The sequence below is a fragment of the Equus caballus genome, chromosome 17, assembly GCF_041296265.1.
Source record: "Equus caballus isolate H_3958 breed thoroughbred chromosome 17, TB-T2T, whole genome shotgun sequence".
Classification (NCBI taxonomy): Eukaryota; Metazoa; Chordata; class Mammalia; order Perissodactyla; family Equidae; genus Equus; species Equus caballus.
Window position 1 is genome coordinate 69050534 of NC_091700.1, and position 19727 is coordinate 69070260.

General features: G+C 39.0%; 1 protein-coding gene and 1 pseudogene across 2 annotated transcripts in view; both read left to right on the forward strand.

The window, feature by feature from the left end:
• UCHL3 (ubiquitin C-terminal hydrolase L3) overlaps positions 1-19727 on the forward strand; it is a 112039-nt gene that overhangs the window by 8172 nt on the left and 84140 nt on the right. The window lies entirely within an intron of this gene.
• On the forward strand, positions 1993-7846 carry LOC100051876 (V-type proton ATPase subunit E 1-like; annotated as a pseudogene).

Consider the following 19727-nt stretch of genomic DNA (forward strand, 5'->3'; position numbering starts at 1 on the left):
AAATGATAAAAGTGCCATTCTTTTAGATTAGGAAATTGAGGCACAAAATAAGTGGGTAATGAGAATCATGTAGAAAACGAATGGAGCACACAGCAACTGATTGCAAACAAATGCACAGTGTTTGGCACAGAAAACGTCATTGATAAGTGTGTGGTGAATGAATGAATTTAAAGCTCTCTTGAATGCCAAAGAACAGAATCAGTTTCGGAAGTTAAAATTTTCTACAGAGGAAACAGATTTTTCTTCTACCATAAGGCTGGGATAATTTTACAATACCCATTTTTGTCTTACTGCATAATTCAGAAATGCCTGGAGGGGTCTGAAAAACTCTGTTGCATAAAACCTATTTGAAGGATGAAAGGAAACAGAGTTAAAACAATCACTTATTTACTGCATGCTTTCAGGACAGACAGCCCCACATCAGTCAAGCTTATGAAATAAGCTACAAGTAACACTGTATATTTGAACGAGGATGCTAGTGTAGAGAGATTAAACACTTGCGCCACTATACACTCCTTTATCACTGGGTGAAACTTCACATTTGTGCTCTCCAGAATTATGTGGATTTACATTGATATTATTGAGTATTTTCTCTTGAACCTAATGAAAAGCTTTGTAACTGAAAGCAGTATCGATGCAGTAATAAAATTGTCTCCCTGTAAAAATGCTTCATGTTTAATTAAAATCTCTAATGGACCTTAAAAAGCTTAAAAATAAATCTATTTTAAATCTGTCATGGATGAATTATTCCAAGTTTTGCTTGCTGATTTTTTTTTTTTTTTGAGGAAGATTAGCCCTGAGCTAACATCTGCTGCCAATCCTCCTCTTTTTTGCCAAGGAAGACTGGCTCTGAGCCAACATCTGTGCCCACCTTCCTCTACTTTATCTGTGGGACACCTACCACAGCATGGCCCAACAAGCATTGCGTAGGTCCACACCCGGGATACAAACTGGTGAACCCCGGGCCACCGAAGTGGAACGTGTGAACCCAACCACTGCAACACTGGGCCAGCCCCTGCTTGCTGATTTGACAGTACACCATTCAAGCTACTAATATAATAGAAATTAAAATGAACAACTTTGCATGTAGTATTTTTAAACCAATAAGTGTTTTGAATAGGTACTATATGTAGATGGTACAAATTCAAAAGTTATCAAAAATATATATACAGTAAAATGTAAGTCTCCCATTACTTTTCCCAGCTACCCTTTTTTTTCTGGAAGCAGATATTGTTACAAGTTTGTTATGCATGGATCTAAAAATGAAATATTAATAGCCATAATTTGTTGAGTGCATACTCTGCTCCAAGAATCCTGAGACCCATCATATGAGATAAGTACTACCACTATCTTCATTTTACAGATGAGAAAACTGAGTCATACAGACATTAAGAATCTTTTTTAGGGGCCAGTCCCATGGTGTAGTGGTTAAGTTCATCTTGCTCCATTTCAGCAGCCTGGGTTCACAGGTTTGGATCTTGGGTGCTGACATATCCCACTCACCAACCACGCTGTGGTGGCAACCCACATTTAAAGTGGAGGAAGATTGGCACAAATGTTAGCTCAGAGCTAATCTTCCTCAGCAAAGAAAACAAAAATCTCACAACTAGAAGGACCCACAACTAAAATATACAACTATATACTGAGGGGGATTTGGGGAGAAAAAGCAGAAAAAGAAATAAAAAGCTTTTTCAGGGTCACACTTTGTAGGTGTGAGAATTTTGCTTCAACCAAGGGCCACTGCTCATATTTGTACAGGCTGTATTCAAATAGGTACTATACTAAAGAGAATAGTTAAGAAGAAACTAGCTGAACTAGAGTAATAGTTACTAGGGTAGTAGAAATTTGATAAAACTTACAACGAAAGACCCTTTAAGGGGTCTTTAGGAATTATGAATTACTGTATTTACTTATTCAGTAATATTTATTGAATATCTACTATGATCCAAGCACTGGAAACATACCATCTTCATGCAGCTTGTCCATTGAAGGATGCAGTCAAGTGAAAAGTAACTACAATGTGATGCAGTATCTAGAATTAGGATGGTGCCATATCAAAACTCTAAAGTACAGGAGATTGATTCCAGGACTATATGGTAGATGGGAAGGAAACTATTAGTGAGAGCCTAGAAAAATAGCAAGAAAACTATATTACAGGATACTGGAAAAATGGTGAGGAAACTGCTATAAAAAAATAAAAATGGCAAGAAACTGAAAAAATAGTGACCAACATTATGTGGTGGTGAAAGTGTCACCTGCAGTAACTTGAAAGGTAATCCAGGGTCCGGCCTGGTGGCACAGCGGTTAAGTGCACACGTTCTGCTTTGGCAGCCAGGGATTCGTCGGTCTGGATCCCGGGTGCGGACATGGCACCGCTTGCCAAGCCATGCTGTGGTAGGCGTCCCACATATAAAGTAGAGGAAGATGGGCACAGATGTTAGCTCAGGGCCAGTCTTCCTCAGCAAAAAGAGGACGATTGGCAGCAGATGTTAGGTCGGATTTAGCTAAAAAAAAAAAAAAGATAATCTACCCAGTAACTTGATGGACTTTTGGATTTAAGCAAAGAGATATCCAAGCAGAAAATTGACAGTATCAGCTAATTTATACTAACTGAAGTATAAGGAACTCCAAGAAAGTGATGGATTTGGAAAAGAACTGGCAAATTTGTAAGCTGCATTTAGAGAGATTATAGAGGGGCTAGAATTTGCAAATCTGGAATATAACTATCTCTTACTGCCAGCTTCTCAGGCAAATAAAAGATTCTCAAATTAAGACATGACCTAACGATAAAGATCAAATCAAAGGTAAGACATTTTCTATAAGTTATCTAAGGAATTTAACTTGGTCCTTTCTCAGCTGAACAAAATGGCTTCTTGACAGTTTAAAGATATAGTCCCACAGAAGTGTAATCCCAAAATAGCAGTAAGTCTGAAAAGAGATGCTTGTCTTGAAAACAATTGTGAGTTTGGCTTCTAAAACGTGGAGTGACTTTTAATATAACATATAGAAAGCCCCCAAAGTTCTTAAGGGAATTCTATTAGTACTCCTAACCTGAACTAACAAGGACCATGACTATTCAGCTTAGAAAGAGGTTTCTGGGCTCCTAACTTTAAACAGACAAGAACAGGCTGAGAAAGTTGCCCAAAGGGTGTACAGGGAGATGAATTGGAATTGGGCATTTGGAATTTGAAGCATCCGTAGGATATCAGAGTAGTGAAATCAGAGGAGTTGAACACCTAATTCTAAAACTTAGGAGACAAATCTGGTTTAGAGATTTAAACTTGAGAGTCATTAGCACGTAATGAAAATACAAAATTACAAATCTAAACTTTCAGCCTTGATTGAAATATAGGTGAAATCTTGGGACCCCCACATCACAGTGTTAGTCAGTGAGAATCCTTAATAGAAGCAGAAAATTGTTGACACAAGTGCTTTTGAGAATGCAAATCACTGGGCTAGTTTTACAACATTGTCCTATCAGGCAGGTTCCTGGAAAGAAAAAAAATTCACCCTAGATGGGTTCAAATTAAGACTTTCATGAAAGGAGTATTAGCAAAAGTGTGGACAGAACTGTTGGGACAAACACGGAATATCATGGCACTGAGAGACTGCAACCTTTCCTATCCCCAGAACTAAAAAGTCAAGCGTAGGAAACAGTGTTAATGGACCCAGTGGGAAGCACTGCCCAGCAGCACCTGTAGCTGCAGAGGACCCAGCTACAGCCAGAGATAGGCACTGGGGAGGGAGCCGGCAGAGAAGAAATGCCCTGGCCTTGCCATCTTCCTGTGTTACATCTCCTGCTGGTATACCTCCTACTGGGCAAGCCAAAGGAGCACAGGTAATACAGTCCTCAGAGGACAATGTCTCAAGGCATAAATCGAGAAAGAAGGGCAGCAAATGTATCCGGACAAGCAAATGGAAAACAACTAGCACAGGTTTTAGGGTAAAGGAGAAGATTTAATAATATTTATAAACCAGATATCAAAAATGCACAAAGAATATACAGCACTAGCCTGGTGGCAAGAAGGCCATGTTCAATTTACATATACGGGTTCTGTATCTTATAAATATGAATCTGGGGCAGGCCCCGTGGCCCAGTGGTTAAGTTCACGCGCTCTGCTTTGGCGGCCTGGGGTTTCGCTGGTTTCGTTTAGTTAGTTTTTAACTGGGAGAGACTACTGAGCATGGTTAATTGCTATTGGGAAGAAGCCAGTGGAGTGAAAGAAGTTGAATCTATAAAAGGGTAAAGAGTTAATCAATGAATGGACCATGGTGTCTGTTACAAAGTAGATGCTCAATAAGTATTTATTAAATAAATGAGTAAATTCCTTAAGAAGGCGGGAAGGCATTAATCCAGAAACTATTTGAAGGAATTATCTGTAGACAAGAGGCAGGATATCTCCTCCATAAACAAGGCAAAAAGGATGAAATGAGTGTGAATTCAGGTCATTTGGTAGATGTGGTGTCAAGAATTTGGGAAAGTTCCAACAGATGACTTCTATTTTCTCTTTGAAATGGAAGATGAGATCATCTGAGGAAAATAAAAGAGGGATGGTAAATTGCAAGCACTGAGAAGTATGAAAAAGGTTTATGAAATAGTCTCTTGTGTTCTGAAAGGACGCTTCAGAGAAAAGCCTCTGTAGGCAGCTGCCAGCCTCCAATATGTGTGGTGGCTCGTGAAAGGGGTGGCGAGCATATCCTCCCTGCTGGACCTCAGCACTGGATCAGACGAGCTCATCCTCACCTGCCAGCTTTTCCTGTTCCCCCCTCACTTGAAACTCTAGGCCACAATCTTCAGTACTTATTTTCTCCTTTGTTGTCCTGGCATTGTTCCACCAGATTTGTGCATTCTTTTTCTTTTCTTTCTTTTTTATGCTTTGTCTTCCCCAAATCCCCCCTGGTAGGTGGTTGTATATCTTAGTTGCAGGTCCTTCCAGTTGTGGCATGTGGGATGCCACCTCAACATGGCCTGATGGGTGGTGCCATGTCCGCGCCCAGGATCTGAACCGATGAAACCCTGGGCCACCGCAGCAGAGCACAGGAACTTAAGCACTCAGCCACCGGGCTGGCCCCTGATTTGTACATTCTTATAGCTCCCTAGGAGTCCACAACCTTGGATAATTCTGCCTCCCTACCTGGACAATGTTTCATCGTTCCACTTTGAGGACATTTCTTATAGCTCATTACAATTCTGAGACCTGCCGACCCAGATACGGACCCTACCAGCAAGGCACCCACCAACCTTCAAAGAAGCAAACTGAAAATAAAGTATAAGAAGTAGGGTAAGCCTACTTCATTATCCATTCAGTCCCTTCCCACAGAGCTTGAGTCATCTTTGGGCAGAGAAGCAAGGGACACAGAAGCTTGCCCTTAAGCCCCCGCTTTAGCCTGCTTAACACCCTCCACTCTCCCAGGTGGCTGATGGTGGAAAGGACTTCTCCCTCTGTGAGGAGATCCCACTCAAAATCTATAGCAATTTGGCCTTAGCCTATGGCCTCAACAAGGAAACTCTATCAGGATATAAGATAGAAAGCCTAACACCCCTCTGAAAGAAAAAATAGTCATAACATAGGTGGTTTTGTTACAATACTCACAGGAACTCCCAAATCTGTATAAGGATATATATTATAGTCCAAGACAAAAATCAAACAGAAGAATGAATAAACTACATGTTGATTTTAGTTATTACCTAACCAATAAATGATATGTATATAAAGTATCTTTCACAAACTCTAGAGAATTTTAAGTCAATTCTCATCAAAATTTCAGAAGATGCAACACAAACTCATGAATAACGTATGTAGCTTTATAGAGGACTTTGCCAAAATAATTGATTATCTAGTAGTGAGATTACTTAAAAGAAAACACTGAAAAAGGTGGCCTTGGGAATTTATTTTAAGCAAATGGGTTGGGAGAAAGGGAAGAAACAAAAAATGATGGCTGAGAACTTGAACACTCCAACAAGGAATGGGACCACCTCTAAATTATACAGTTGCTAAATTTCCTCATCACTTTGCTCTACTATGTATGAAAAAAGTTATCTAGACCAGGCAATATTTCTTATGGTTATGGCTATAACTCTAGAGAAGAATTATTAATCTGTTTTGGATCATTAAACTCAATATGTACCTTTATGTAAAATTCCATTCTTCTCTCAGCTACCCATTATGATATTCTCTGTTTAAAATAATTCTCCCTTAAGGGATCCATTGTTTTCCTTAAAAAAAAAAAAAAAAGAAGAAGCAGAGGCCAGTCTGGTGGCATAGTGGTTAATTTCACACACTCCACTTGGGTGGCCCAGGGTTCTCAGGTTCGGATCCTGGGCATGGACCTAGCACTGCTCGTGAAGCCATGCTGTGGCAGTATCCCACATAAAATAGAGGAAGACTGGCACAGGTGTTAGCTCAGCAACAATCTTCCACAAGCAAAAAGAGGAAGATTGGCAACAGATATTAGCTCAGGGCCAATCTTCCTCACCAAAAAAAAAAAGAAAAAAAAGAAAGAAAAAAAGGCAGCAAGAGGCAGATCTCTGAAAGAGGTTATATATATATATATATATATATATATTTTTTTTTTTTTTTTCTTATTACTTGGGAAAAACAACAGAAGAAGGAGTCTTGGAACAGGAAACCTAGAAAATCTATCTTATTGGACTTCCCCTCTTATAAAAGTGCATTTCCTTTTCATTTCCGCATATTTCATTTTCATTTCAAATGTATTTCATTTTCAAAATAAACAATAGAAAAGAATTGTGGCCAAATCTCATGCAAAATCATTATAAGAAAAAGGAGGGAAAAGGACAGAATAAAATCCCCCCAAATCATGATGAAAACACTTCACAAAGAAATGCCAACAAAATGTTAAACTGTAAAATCTAATATTTCAAAATAAGCTAAAAGAAATTAAGAAAAGTATAGACGCTATGAAAGAATAACATAAGTCAGCATTAGTGGAACTTAAAAATGCCAAACCCAGAATCTGGGGTTATAAAGAAAGGAATCCAAGACCTTTCCTGACTTTTTCTCTGCCATCTCTTCCATCTGTCCCTTCACCATCAACTTGAGCCTGTTATTCTCTAGGCTAGCTTGCCTTGGCCCTGGCCCCCGGCAATGCTTCCATGCATAGCAGATTAAGCACATGATGGCTTTCATTGAGCAAGAAACCAATGGGAAAGCAGAAGAAATAGAGGAAAAGGCAAAGGAAAGATAAGAGGTTAAGCAAGATTATCTTGTGCAAACAAAAAGCCTGAAGATTATAGAATGTTATGACAAAAATGCAGATAGTGTAGAAGGAGGAAATTTCAGATTCAGGTTGATGAATCAAACAAGTGCAAAAGTCCTCTGAGCCAGAAATGACCTTGTTACAGACCTAAAGGAAGCAAAGCAGACACTCAGCAAGGTGGTAAAGGATGCAACCAGGCACTGAGTGCTCATGGTGGCGTTGGTCCTCCAGGGTTTGTACTTGTTGCTATAGCCTCTAGTGGCTGTTCCTTGCAGGAGTCAAGACCTCTGGTAGAGGGTGAAATGCAGAAAGTGATCCCTATGTACAAAGTTGCCACCAAAAAAGATGCTAGTGTCTAAACTGATCAGGAGGCCTACCTGTCTGAGTACGTAGCTGGCAGTGTTAAAATCCATGGTGGAAATCACAAAATGAAGGTTTCCAAAACCTTAAAAAGCCAGCAAGATCTCATAGAAATGATGCCAGAAGTATGGTGAGCTTGGTGTGAATACCCACAGAAAGTTTTGAGGTTAAGCCTTTGGCAGGTGAAGCTTACTTCATTGCGGTATGACTATACTATGAAAGCATCCGATATGTGAAAAAACAAGATTTTCTGCATCACCTCTTCTTTGATGTCCTGATATTGCTCTATATTTATCCATGGTATGCCTCTTCTGTAGCTGTTGTCTTTGTCCTAGTCATTAACATCAGGAGAAAGATTCAGGTTAGAGAGTTTTAAGTACCTTTAAGTTTCTGCTATTTTGATTGAATATATATGTGGCAAGCACTCATTATAGCAGTAGCTGCTTACTATTTGGGCCTAAGAGTTTTCCTCATATGTAAATGTGCTTTATTTAGTAAAACAAAAAGTTTATAAGAGGAAAAAATGAGAGAACTCAGGAGGTAATTTTAAAATTTTTAAGGAAGCATAAACAAGAAGAAACATAAGAACAAATAAAAACAACAAATAATGTCTTAACAGAAATAGAAGATTAAAAGGAGAAAAATGTTGGGACCTGCCCCATGGCCCAGTGGTTAAGTTCGTGTGCTCCACTTTCACAGCCCGGAGTTTCGCCAGTTCAGATCCTGGGCATGGGACATGGCAGTGCTCATCAGGCCATGCCGAGGTGGCATCTCACATGGCGCAACCAGAAGCACTTACAACTAGAATATACAACTATGTACTGAGGGACTTTGGGGAGAAGAAGAAGGAAAAAAAAGAAGATTAGCAACAGATGTTAGCTCAGGTGCCAATCTGTAAAAAAAAAAAAAAAAGAAGAAGAATGTTAAAAACTCAAAAAGAAATGAAGAAAGAGGTGAAAAGGATTTGAGAGAAAGTGACAGATATAGAAGATAGTCAAAGAAGTTGCTACAGGGGCCGGCCCCATGGCCGAGTGGTTAAGTTCGCACACTTGGCATTGGTGGGCCAGGGTTCGCTGGTTTGGATCCTGGGCGCAGACCTACACATCACTCATCAGGCCATGCTCTGGTGGCATCCCTCACAGAAGAACTGGAATGACCTACAAGTAGGACATACAAAGATGTGCTGCGGCTTTGGGGAGGAAATTAAAAAAAGAGGAAGATTGGCAACAGATGTTAGCTCAGGGCCAATCTTCCTCAAAGAAAAAAAAAGTCCCTATATATGCATGCTAAAAGTATCCAAAGAAGAGAACTGAATCAATGGAACAGAACAAATATTAAAAGCCTATAATCCCAGAAAATTTTCATGAAGTAAAAAAAAAATACTTGAAAATACATATTGAAAAGCACATATGTACCTAAAAATTGACCCAAAGTGACCGACACAACGGCTAGTAAAACTAATGAATTTTAAAGAAAAACTTTAAATATTTGTTTTGTATTTAGACCAGAAAAACCAAATCATGTACAAGGGAAATGATACCAAGTTGTCATAAGATCTTTCTACAGCAGTCCTTTATGGTGGAAGATAATATTGTGAACATTCAAAATGTATAGAATCTCATGTGTGTACTTGTGCATGGAGAGAATTCAAATTCCCCCTTAAAAGGGACACTTACTACTCAGCTCTAGCCAGTTATTGATACTGAAGAACGTAGGCAGAGAATTTTGGAGTCTTCCAATTTTTTTTTTAAAGATTTTATTTTTCCTTTTTCTCCCCAAAGCCCCCCAGTACATAGTTGTATATTTTTAGTGGTGGGTCCTTCTATTTGTGGCATGTGGGACGCTGCCTCAGCATGGCCTGATAAGTGGTGCCATGTCCACGCCCAGGATCTGAACCAGCAAAACCCTGGGCCACCGAAGCGGAGCACGGGAACTTAATCACTCAGCCACAGGGCTGGCCCCTGGAGTCTTCCAATTTTTTGACGGACTCTCAAATTAAAAATAAAAACATTGTGGAGACGAAAACAGTATTTCTGCTGAACAACTACATGCGTGATCTCTTAAACTGAGGCTAAAGAAAACCACTTATTTATTTATTTAATATTCAGTTAGATTGTTTGAAGTTTTAACGAGTGCATAATTTATAATAAGGCATTTTAAAAAGATGACTGCTTGATTTTATTATTTTGCAACTTAATTCATATTTCACATTTAATAAAGCATAATTCCTGCCTTCAGTTGTACACCATGACTTGGGAGGGTTTTTCTTTTAATGTCTAGATTATTTATTCTGTTCATCTTAACATATCCCTCTGTCCTATCTTTTTGCCAATTTCTCTAAAAATGTTTTAAATATTTTAATCAAATTAATATTTCCAAATGATTTGAGTGTAAAACTATTTTTGTTAGAGCTAAACAAGCATCTTTTACTGCCAGTATAATTATGGAACAAGCTGCTTACCAATTCATGTATCACTAATCAAAATATAAAAGGGACATCATCTGGCTCAAAGTATACTTTAATTAAGGTAGTGTGTATGATTTAGGTCAGCTGCGTGATAAAAATTGCTCTCTGATGTACCTTGGTCTCCCATCTTGGAGTAAGAACGAATATATTTGTAAATTAAAAATGCTAATGTCTTTCAATTCTTTATAAAACATGGTAAATTCCCAGGATTTTAAGCATTTATTATGGAAATTTTCACACAAATAAAAAAAGACAATGGTATAAAGAACCCAAATATACATATCACCCAATTCCAACAATGATTAATAAATGCTTAATCTTTCATTTACACCCCCAACCACTATCTAAGTGTTTCTGGGTGGGGAGAAGCTTTCCAGCTGATTCGTACTCACCATATAGTTTAAAAACTACTACCACAAAATCTTATCTCCTCAGGGGCATGATCAGTTTCATTCATCTCAGGTATTGAGGTATTGGCTCTTGGTTTATGCTTGGTACAGAGAAGGCACCAAGTACATGACTGATGAAAGGTCAAATGTCTGTACTAGAAAGCAAGGGCTCTGCCCCCTGGCCCGCCCCCCTCCCCCAGCCATGGGTGGCATTTTTTAACTAGAAATGAAAAAGTCCCCTCTTTCCTCATCCCCAAAACTAAGCTACTTCTATAGTGTGAAAGGGTTTGCATATGTTGGAAAAAGACAGTAAACAGAGTCTGCTTCTCAGGATTCCTCATGTGCCCTGCCATTCCTTTGGGAACTATCTGTGGGCCAGAATGTTAATTTCTGTCTGAATTCCTCAAACCTGATGCCTGAATCCTCGTGGCTTAGAATCTGAAATCTCCCTACATCCTGTAGTTACGTTCTTGATGGTAACAGTTCTTTAATAGCACATCTTAAATATTCCCTTGCCCTTTCCCTTGGCGCAGAAATGTGAAACACAATAAGACATGTAAGTGCTTTTCTTAACAAATGTTTTTCATATACTGAAATGGTAACTAACCAGAGATTAATAGCTACTTTCTCCTAGGGCATTTGTAATTCAAAAGAACATAAATCAGGATGAAGTGGAGCTATGCAATCCATTATACTTAGTATGTCTGTGTGCTATGAAATGGTGGTGAAATCAACACCTAGAATATCCCTTTTATCAAATAAAAGCCAAATAAAATCAGCACGCTCATTGGAGAATGGCACATGAAATGGGAAAATTCCACGTAAATGGTGGCACACCTAAGTTTCTTCTTCAAATTTGAAAACTGCTAATATTTAAATCCTGAAATTCTTGATCAGTGAATTCTTGATCAGTATAGTAGAGTGTATAGGCTAAATTTATCCTAGCATCATTCATTTCATGAGAATTAATAAACTGTTAATATTAATGAACTAACACAAAAGCAGGTAATAGGTAAGAAGCGATATAGCAAGTTACCTCCGGAATTTTTAGACAAGTTGCATTATCGCTGTGCAGAGAAGAGTTAACATAGCAGTAACATAGCAGTCCTGACTGCTTGTATTTAAAAAGCCATGCTTACAAGGTTGGCCCTTGGCTGCCATCTGGGAACTTGGATTTCAGGAGGGTTCCCACCATTAACTGATATGAGTGGCTCACTGTATCTAAACTGTGGGTATAAACAATATAATTTATGCAAATCCCTGCATCCCTTCTGGGAGTCTGAAATTTGAGTCCATGCCAGGCAGGGGGTGCCTATATGATCAGGCTCCAATAAAAACCGAGTCTCTAATGAGCTTCCCTGGTTGGCAACATTTCACACAATTTGTCATAATGTGTTGCTTAAGGAATTAAGCACATCCTGTGTGACTCCCCTAGGAGAGGAATCTTGGAAGCTTGCATGTGCTTTACCCGGACTTAGCCCCATGTGTCTTTTCTTTTTGCTGGTTACGCTTCATGTCCTTTCTCTGTAAGAAATCATAGCCATGTGTGTGACTATATGTTGAGTCCTATGAGTTCTTCTAATGAATTACCAAACCAAAGTGGTCTTGAGGACCCCAACACAAGCTTCTAACCTACTTTTAAAAGAATGACTTAATTTGAGGATTTTATGTTTGCACCCCAACGTAAGAAATGGCTTCTGGGGCCCACCAGTGGCGCAGTGGTTAAGTGCGCACGTTCCACTTCGGTGGCCCGGGGTTCGCAGGTTTGGATCCTGGGGGCAGACATGGCACCACTTGGCAAGCCCTGCTGTGATAGGCGTCCCACATATAAAGTAGAGGAAGATGAGCACGGATGTGAGCTCAGGGCCGGTCTTCCTCAGCAAAAAGAGGAGGATTGGCAGCAGTTGTTAGCTCAGGGCTAATCTTCCTCAAAAAAAAAAAAAGAAAGAAAGAAATGGCTTCTAAATGCAACTCTAATGAAAATGTAGGGATCCTCTAAGCATTGTAAATCAAGAAATCTATGACAATTGACTGTAACTGTAACGTGTCGTAATTTTGATTACAATATTGTAAACAATGTTTAGAACCATGGATAAGAAATTCTCTTTTAGCTCTTGTCAGGATGTTCTCCAAGATGACATCTGACCCTTTGTAGAGTACCCTCTGAATTAGGCAGGACTCATGGGCAAAATCTGGATCTCTTTTGACTACGTTAGGCTTATCTTGAACTATAGGTTTTGCTTTTATCTTACGGTGACTCTAATGAGTGGTTGAGGGTTTTGTTTTTTGTTTTAACTTTAGAAAACGAATAGCCAAATGGCAACCCAACCTGAACCACTGTACATTTGTTTCTCTGCACTGAATTCACTTTAGCTATACTATTTTCCTGTTCATATTTTTAGGGTCCTAACTTCCACAGTGTTTTTCTAACTCTCTTGTTGTAGGTATTATTGCCAGACATTTCAGAACTTTTCAGATGAGCCAGTGTGGGAAGGAACTTTTCAGCTAAGCCATATAGGAAGGAAGAAAAGGAGGACTAAATCTGTTAACATGTCCAAAGAAAGATCAGTGAAAAAAAGGGCAGGCAGATAATATTGGAAAATGAGAGCCGAAGACTGAGAATTAGTCAATATATCACTAAGCACAACTGCATGAGGGGGAAGACTAGACTGACCAGCCGTCGGTTGTACTTGGGCCTGCTGGACAGATACACCTTAGGGAAGATGGGTGTATGGGGCTTGCATTATTCCCCTTTCTCTGATTTCATGTTCATTGAGCTTCCTTCTGCTTTTCATTCCTCAAGGAGTGTTAATATGTTGTCCATGCTCACTATGTTTTACATATGGTATTCAAGTTTCACAGCAACACTAGGAGCTGTTATCCTTATTTTACAGCTGAGGACATAGCTGGCCATTTCTGCCTGGGGCCGACCCTCTGGCCTCCAAATGTCCATGGGCTCCTCTCTCCCCAAACAAAGAAAACACAACATGTTTGTTTTGAACATGTAAAGTTTGAACTATGCAATGAACATGGGAGTGCAGATATCTCTTCGAATGAATCAATAGCAATGTAAAAAATGGCTCACATTTCTTATTTGTTAAGTGTTTAATTTGGAACAAGTAAATAGTAACTTCAGTCAGTTGAACATTTCATTGTGAAAACGTTTGTCGTAAAATAATTATTACCAAACTCTAGCATTTCAGAGTTTTAAAAACATTTCTTTTTCATTACTTATTTACTTCAACATAAATTTTAAAATCAGTCTATGTTGTATCAATCAATCTGTAGTTGTAAACATGGTAATATTACTAAAGTTTGTTCTGCCAAAAATAACAATAAGTAAGATATAGTAACATTTCTATATTTGGGAGATCCTTAGAGAATTTATATTATCAAGTAAAAGTGGTATTTTGCTTCATTTCAAATATTATATGTCTCTAATTTTAAGAGAGCCAGCAGTTTTAAATATGAAATAGTAAATTTTGCCACTTACTGCCCAAATAATGAAAAATAAAACAGAAAATTTACAAATTAAAAAAAAAATTCTATCAAAGTGCAGGATCTCCATTTGATGCCCATTTGTCTCAGTCACATCCAAATATAGATCCATGTCGTACAGCCACTTATGAACGAAAGTCAACCTCTCTGCGCATCCCCTACCCAGTATACACTGGTGGAGCAGGGACAGGATAACACAAGTAAGACTCCCATTTGGAAACAGACGAATGGGAGACACAGCAGTCACTTGTCCACAGCAGTGATGAAATCCTGCCAGGCAGGCATTGTGAAGACCTCCTGCTCAAAGTCACAGTTAACTCAATTTATTCAGTCTTCAAAATGGACAAATCTTCCACTCTACTATATTGTGTAATAGGCTGACCAGCTGATGTTTATCATTATGAGTTATTAAATATCTGACTTCCGCAAGCCCTGTGGAAATTGTCTTTTCACTACTATATCCTGTGATTAGCAAAATGGCACATCAGAGATGTTCAATAAATATTTTTTGAATGAACAAATGACATAACCATTACAGTCTACTTGGCCCTTATATATATTTTTTTCAAAGATTTTTTGCATCTGAGCTAACAACTGTTGCCAATCTTTTTTTTTTTTTTCCTGCTTTTTCTCCCCAAATCCCCCCAGTACATAGTTGTATATCTTTATTTGTGGGTCCTTCCAGTTGTGGCATGTAGGACACTGCCTCAACGTGGCCTGATGAGTGGTGCCATGTCTGCGCCCAGGATCCGAACCAGCAAAACCCTGGGCCGCTGAAGCGGAGCGCGCGAACTTAACCACTCGGTCACGGGGCCGGCTCCTGGCCCTTATATTTTTCAGTGTAAATTAATACGTAGGAATTTTGAGTTCTATACCAGTCTTCAGCTGAATCTGGCAGCATGAATCATTCCTCCTGAGGCCAGATCACTGGCCTGATTGAGTTTCTTGACTTTCAAAGCTTAGCTCTGGGTGGTGAACTAGCAGACCCTCCGACATCATCCACAGCAAAATGCCATATATTAGAGGTTTTGTTGCTTGTTTGTTTGCTTGTCTTTACTTCAGAAGCACGGACTTGATACTAGATTAACAGTTTAATCATGGTCCTTGGTTTGTGGCATACTTTCATCATTGGTCTAAACATAGCTCTCTTTTATTTTATCTATTTATTTAATGATATAATAAATATCATGAACTTATCACTCAACCTGAAGAACTAAACATTGCCAGCAATTCACATCTACTATGGGCTTCTCTTCTATCCTGCCCCTAACTTCTCCCTACCTTGTAGCCTGGAGGTAACCACTAATCTGGATTTTGCTTTTCATTCCCTTTATTTATTTTTTTATAAGTTTTTACATACACACACATATATTCCACATTATGTTACTAAGATGATTTATGGTGTTGTGTGTACTTTTAGCTCGTTAATTTTCTCTCAGTAAAATATTCCATTGTGAAAACATACCACTATTTATTGATCAGTTCTCTTGTCCATGATCATTTGGGTTGTTGTTAAGTTTTTTGGTATTGTGAGCAGGAAACTATGAACATTCATGAAGATAAATGGGTAAGAGTTCTAGCAGTGGAATTACTGGGTCATAGGACATACATAATTCAACTTTATAAGATAATCGAAATCATTTTCAAAAGTGCTTGGACCAATAAGTACTCCTTTCAGCAATCTATGTTTCCATTGGTATTATCTACTTGTTTTCCTTAAAATTATATTTTGATTGGCCTGGAAATGCCAATTCTCTATGGAAATGCCAAAATCTCTATGTTTGAATATATTTATCACATCACTTTGGAATGACTATACAAGAAAGGAAATTCTGCAATGCCAAACAATTTATTTCAGGTATGCAATAATGAATTTTATATTCACATTTGACAATGTGTAACATTGTTTAAACATAATTATCACTGATAGCTAGAAGAATCTTATTACTGTACAATTTCTTGTTTTCCTAATGGTTTTTTCTTTGTTAGGTTTGACTAGAGCCTCTAGGAAGTCTTTAGCAACCTACCAGTCTCCTCTATATTCATACAATACTCTGTACATATCTTTATCTTAACACTTAGAGTAGAAACTATTTGTCCCCCAATAGCTGTTCTTTCTTTCTTTCAGCTGTGGAACCTTTATTTAGGCATAGTTTTTCTAAGCTAAAGACTATAACTCCCAGCTTTCCTTGCAGGTAATTGTGGCCATATTACTGAGTACGGCCAATGGGAAGAGAGCAGAAGCGATGAGGGCAACTTCATGCTCATGCCCTTAAAGCATCCTTTCTAGTGGAATTTGGATGCAAAGTCAGGAATTGGCACAACCACCTTGAACCTATTAAGGAAAATGTACATTGAGAATAGTAGAGTGACAAGATAGAAGTGTAGGTCCTTGGGGCCAACCTGGTGGTGTAGAGGTTAAGTTCACATGCTTTGCTTCAGTGGCCTGGAGTTTGCTGGCTCAGATCCCAGCCACAGGGATTCCCCAGGCGTGGGCCTGCACACCACTTAACAAGCCCTGCTGTGGCAGGCGTCCCACATAGAAAATAGAGGAAGATGGGCACATATGTTAGCTCAGGGCCAATCCTCCTCAGCAAAAAGAGGAGGATGGGTGGCAGATGTTAGCTCAGGGCTAATCTTCCTCAAAAAAAAAAGAAGTGTAGGGGCTGGCCCCATGGCCAAGTGGTTAAGTTCACCCACTCCGCTGTAGGCAGCCCAGTGTTTTGTTGGTTCGAATCCTGGGCGCAGACATGGCACTGCTCATCAAACCACGCTGAGGCAGCATCCCACATGCCACAACCAGAAGGACCCACAACGAAGAATATACAGCTATGTACGTACTGGGGGGCTTTGGGGAGAAAAAGGAAAAAAATAAAATCTTTAACAACAACAAAAAAGAAGTGTAGATTCTTAATGTCTTCGAGTAGAACTGTCAGCTTGGACATAAGAAATAAGTCTGTCTCTCTAAACCATTGTCATTTTTGGATTTCTACTACAGCAGATGGACTGATATCCTAATACATAATTTGTACCCAAAAGTGAGATGCTACTGTAATAAAACCTGTAACAGGAGACATTGGCAGTCAGGCAACAGGTGGTGAGAACACTGTAGACTGGAACACTGGTGACTCTTATGCTACGGAAAACAGTTGGTAAAACTGTCACCATTTGGTACTTAAATTGCAGACTACATAGAGCCTATAGCTCTATGGCAGTGCCCCTCCACATATGTCCTATTGGCATTTTGGGTGGAGCAATTTTTTGTTGTTTAAGAACACCCTAAGCATTACAGGATGTCCAGCGTCCTTGCTGCCCTCCTCGCTCCATGAAATGCTAGTAGTAAGCTGCAGTCAATATAACAATCAAGACCTTCCCCCACACACTCCCTAATATCCCTTATAGGAGCTGGACTTCCCCCAGACAAGAACACTGCACTAGAGGAAGTAGCTAGAAAAAATGTCAGAACATTGGTGTGTTGGCTCTTTCCTGCCACTTTTGGCAAAGTTCTGCAAGAGAGAGAAACTCAGCCTACGTTTATGTGCAGAGGTGGAGGGAACAGAGCTTTGGAAGGGAGGTTCTGTCTGTGGCTGGATGCAGAAGCTGCATGGGACTTTGGGATTGTCTTCCCTAGGAAGGATAAACATGTTCTGCCAGGGGAAAGAAGGGTGCCTATAGTTGGTGGACAAGGAAGAAGACTATGGCAATGATTGCCAGTTTTCCTCAGAGTCCATTTTTCCCTGTAGCATAGCAACAGAACTTTTAACTGGGCACCCAGCTACCTAGCTACAGACATTTTCTCGTCTCCTGTGCAGTTGTGGCTACATGAATGAGTTCTAGCCAATGATGTGCACAGAATGAGATGTTTAACACCCAGGACATGAGTTTATATGGAAAAGTATGCCCTCCCCTTTCCCTTTCTCCCTTCTGCTGGTATGTAGGCCTGATGACAGAAATTGGAAACCACATGCTGAGGATGGTTGGTCAACTGCATAGAAGGAGCCTGGAGCTCTTGATGACTTCCAGAGGAAAGCCCCCACATCAACCATCTTATTTAGCCTAGCTCACTGGGAAGATACGTCCACATTCTTGCATCATTGATCTCATATATATTATTTTTCCCTGTTTGTTAGCTGGTTCAGGTTCAATTGTAAAATGAAGTGATAATAACATTAACTGAGTCCAGGTCATCACTCTCACCAATCCTAAAACATGAGCCCAGCTTTCTGTCTGACCTATCTCAGCAGCAGAACTTTTTCTTTCAGACTTCTAAATTTTTCCCCCAGTTCTACTGAGATATAATTGACATATAACATTGTATTAGTTTAAGGTATACAACATAATGATTTCATCTATGTATATACTGCAAAATGATTACCACAAGTTTAGTTAACATCCATCACCTCACATAGTTACAAATTTTTTTCTTGTGATGACAACTTTTAAGATCTGCTCTCTTAGCAACTTTCAAATATACAATATAGTATTGTTAACTATAGTCACTGTGCTATACATCAGACTTCTAAATTTTTAATGATCTCAAAATTTAAAATACAGAGCATACCTAGGACCCAGATCTTGGTTTCTAACACTATTGTCCAGTAAAAAGAACCAGGGCTCCTAGGAGAAATGGCTGATTCTAGAACTGGGGCAGGAAATATACAAGATAAGCCTGGAGCATTTTGTAGTATCAAGTATCAGAAAGTAGGGAAGTCCTCAAAAAAAGGAGGGAGTATGTCAAAGGGGCACAAGAGCCAAAGGAAAGAGCTCCCAATGGACATAGTTGGAAGAATTTCAGCAAAAAAAATTCTATTATAACCCCAAGTATAAAATAAATATCCATGAGTTCATACTGTTATAAAGAAATGAATGAATAAATTAATAATTGATAAGAAGAGACAAATCTCACCCTTAGAAGAATTCCAAAAAAAATATGTAGATACTTCACTGTAAAAGAAGGGGAGCATAACTCCACACTCCTTCTCAGTGGGGAAACCTGACAAACGCTACTTCACCAGCTTATGATGGTAAACATCAGCAGTCACAAATCATATTGCTGGCATCTACCCTGGATACAATGTGAAGAAAATGGCACTTTATCTCTGTGACCTTCCTCCCAAATACTTACCACCACAGTCCAGAAAAACATCAGACAAATTGCAGTTGAAGCACATCCTGTACTATACCTGACCAGTACTCCTCAAAACTGTCAAGGTCAGTAAAAACAAGGAAAGTCTAAGAAAGTATCACAGACAAAAGGAGCTTAAGGAGATGTGACCACTAAAAATGTAATATGATGTCCTGGATGGGAGCCCATAAACATAAACATAAAAAGGCTATTAAGTACAAACAAAAGGAACCTAACATATCAACATTGGTTCATCAGTTAGAACAAATGTAACACACTAATGCAAGATGTTAATTGGGGCAACTGGATGTGGGGTGTATGGGAACTCGCTGTACTATCTTCTGTAAATCTAAAACTTCTAAAGACTAGTTTATTTTTAAAAATCTAAAGTACACAATATTTTTAAAAAATTGTTTGAAAAAGAAATTCTGCTTAAGTGGTTTCACAGACAAGGGACTAGCATATCTCAATCCCTTTAAGTAAACATGACTATTTTGCCTTCTTTCCACATACATCTTATGTTAACCTGTCTCTGTAGCAGAATATATGAAAATACATGGATTTTGCTTAATGAGCTCAGGGGTAATCTATTTCCTTTTGGAAACTAAAGGCTCTAATACATTTTCAATTTGACATTGAGTTATTTTCTAAAAGTTCGCATTTAAGT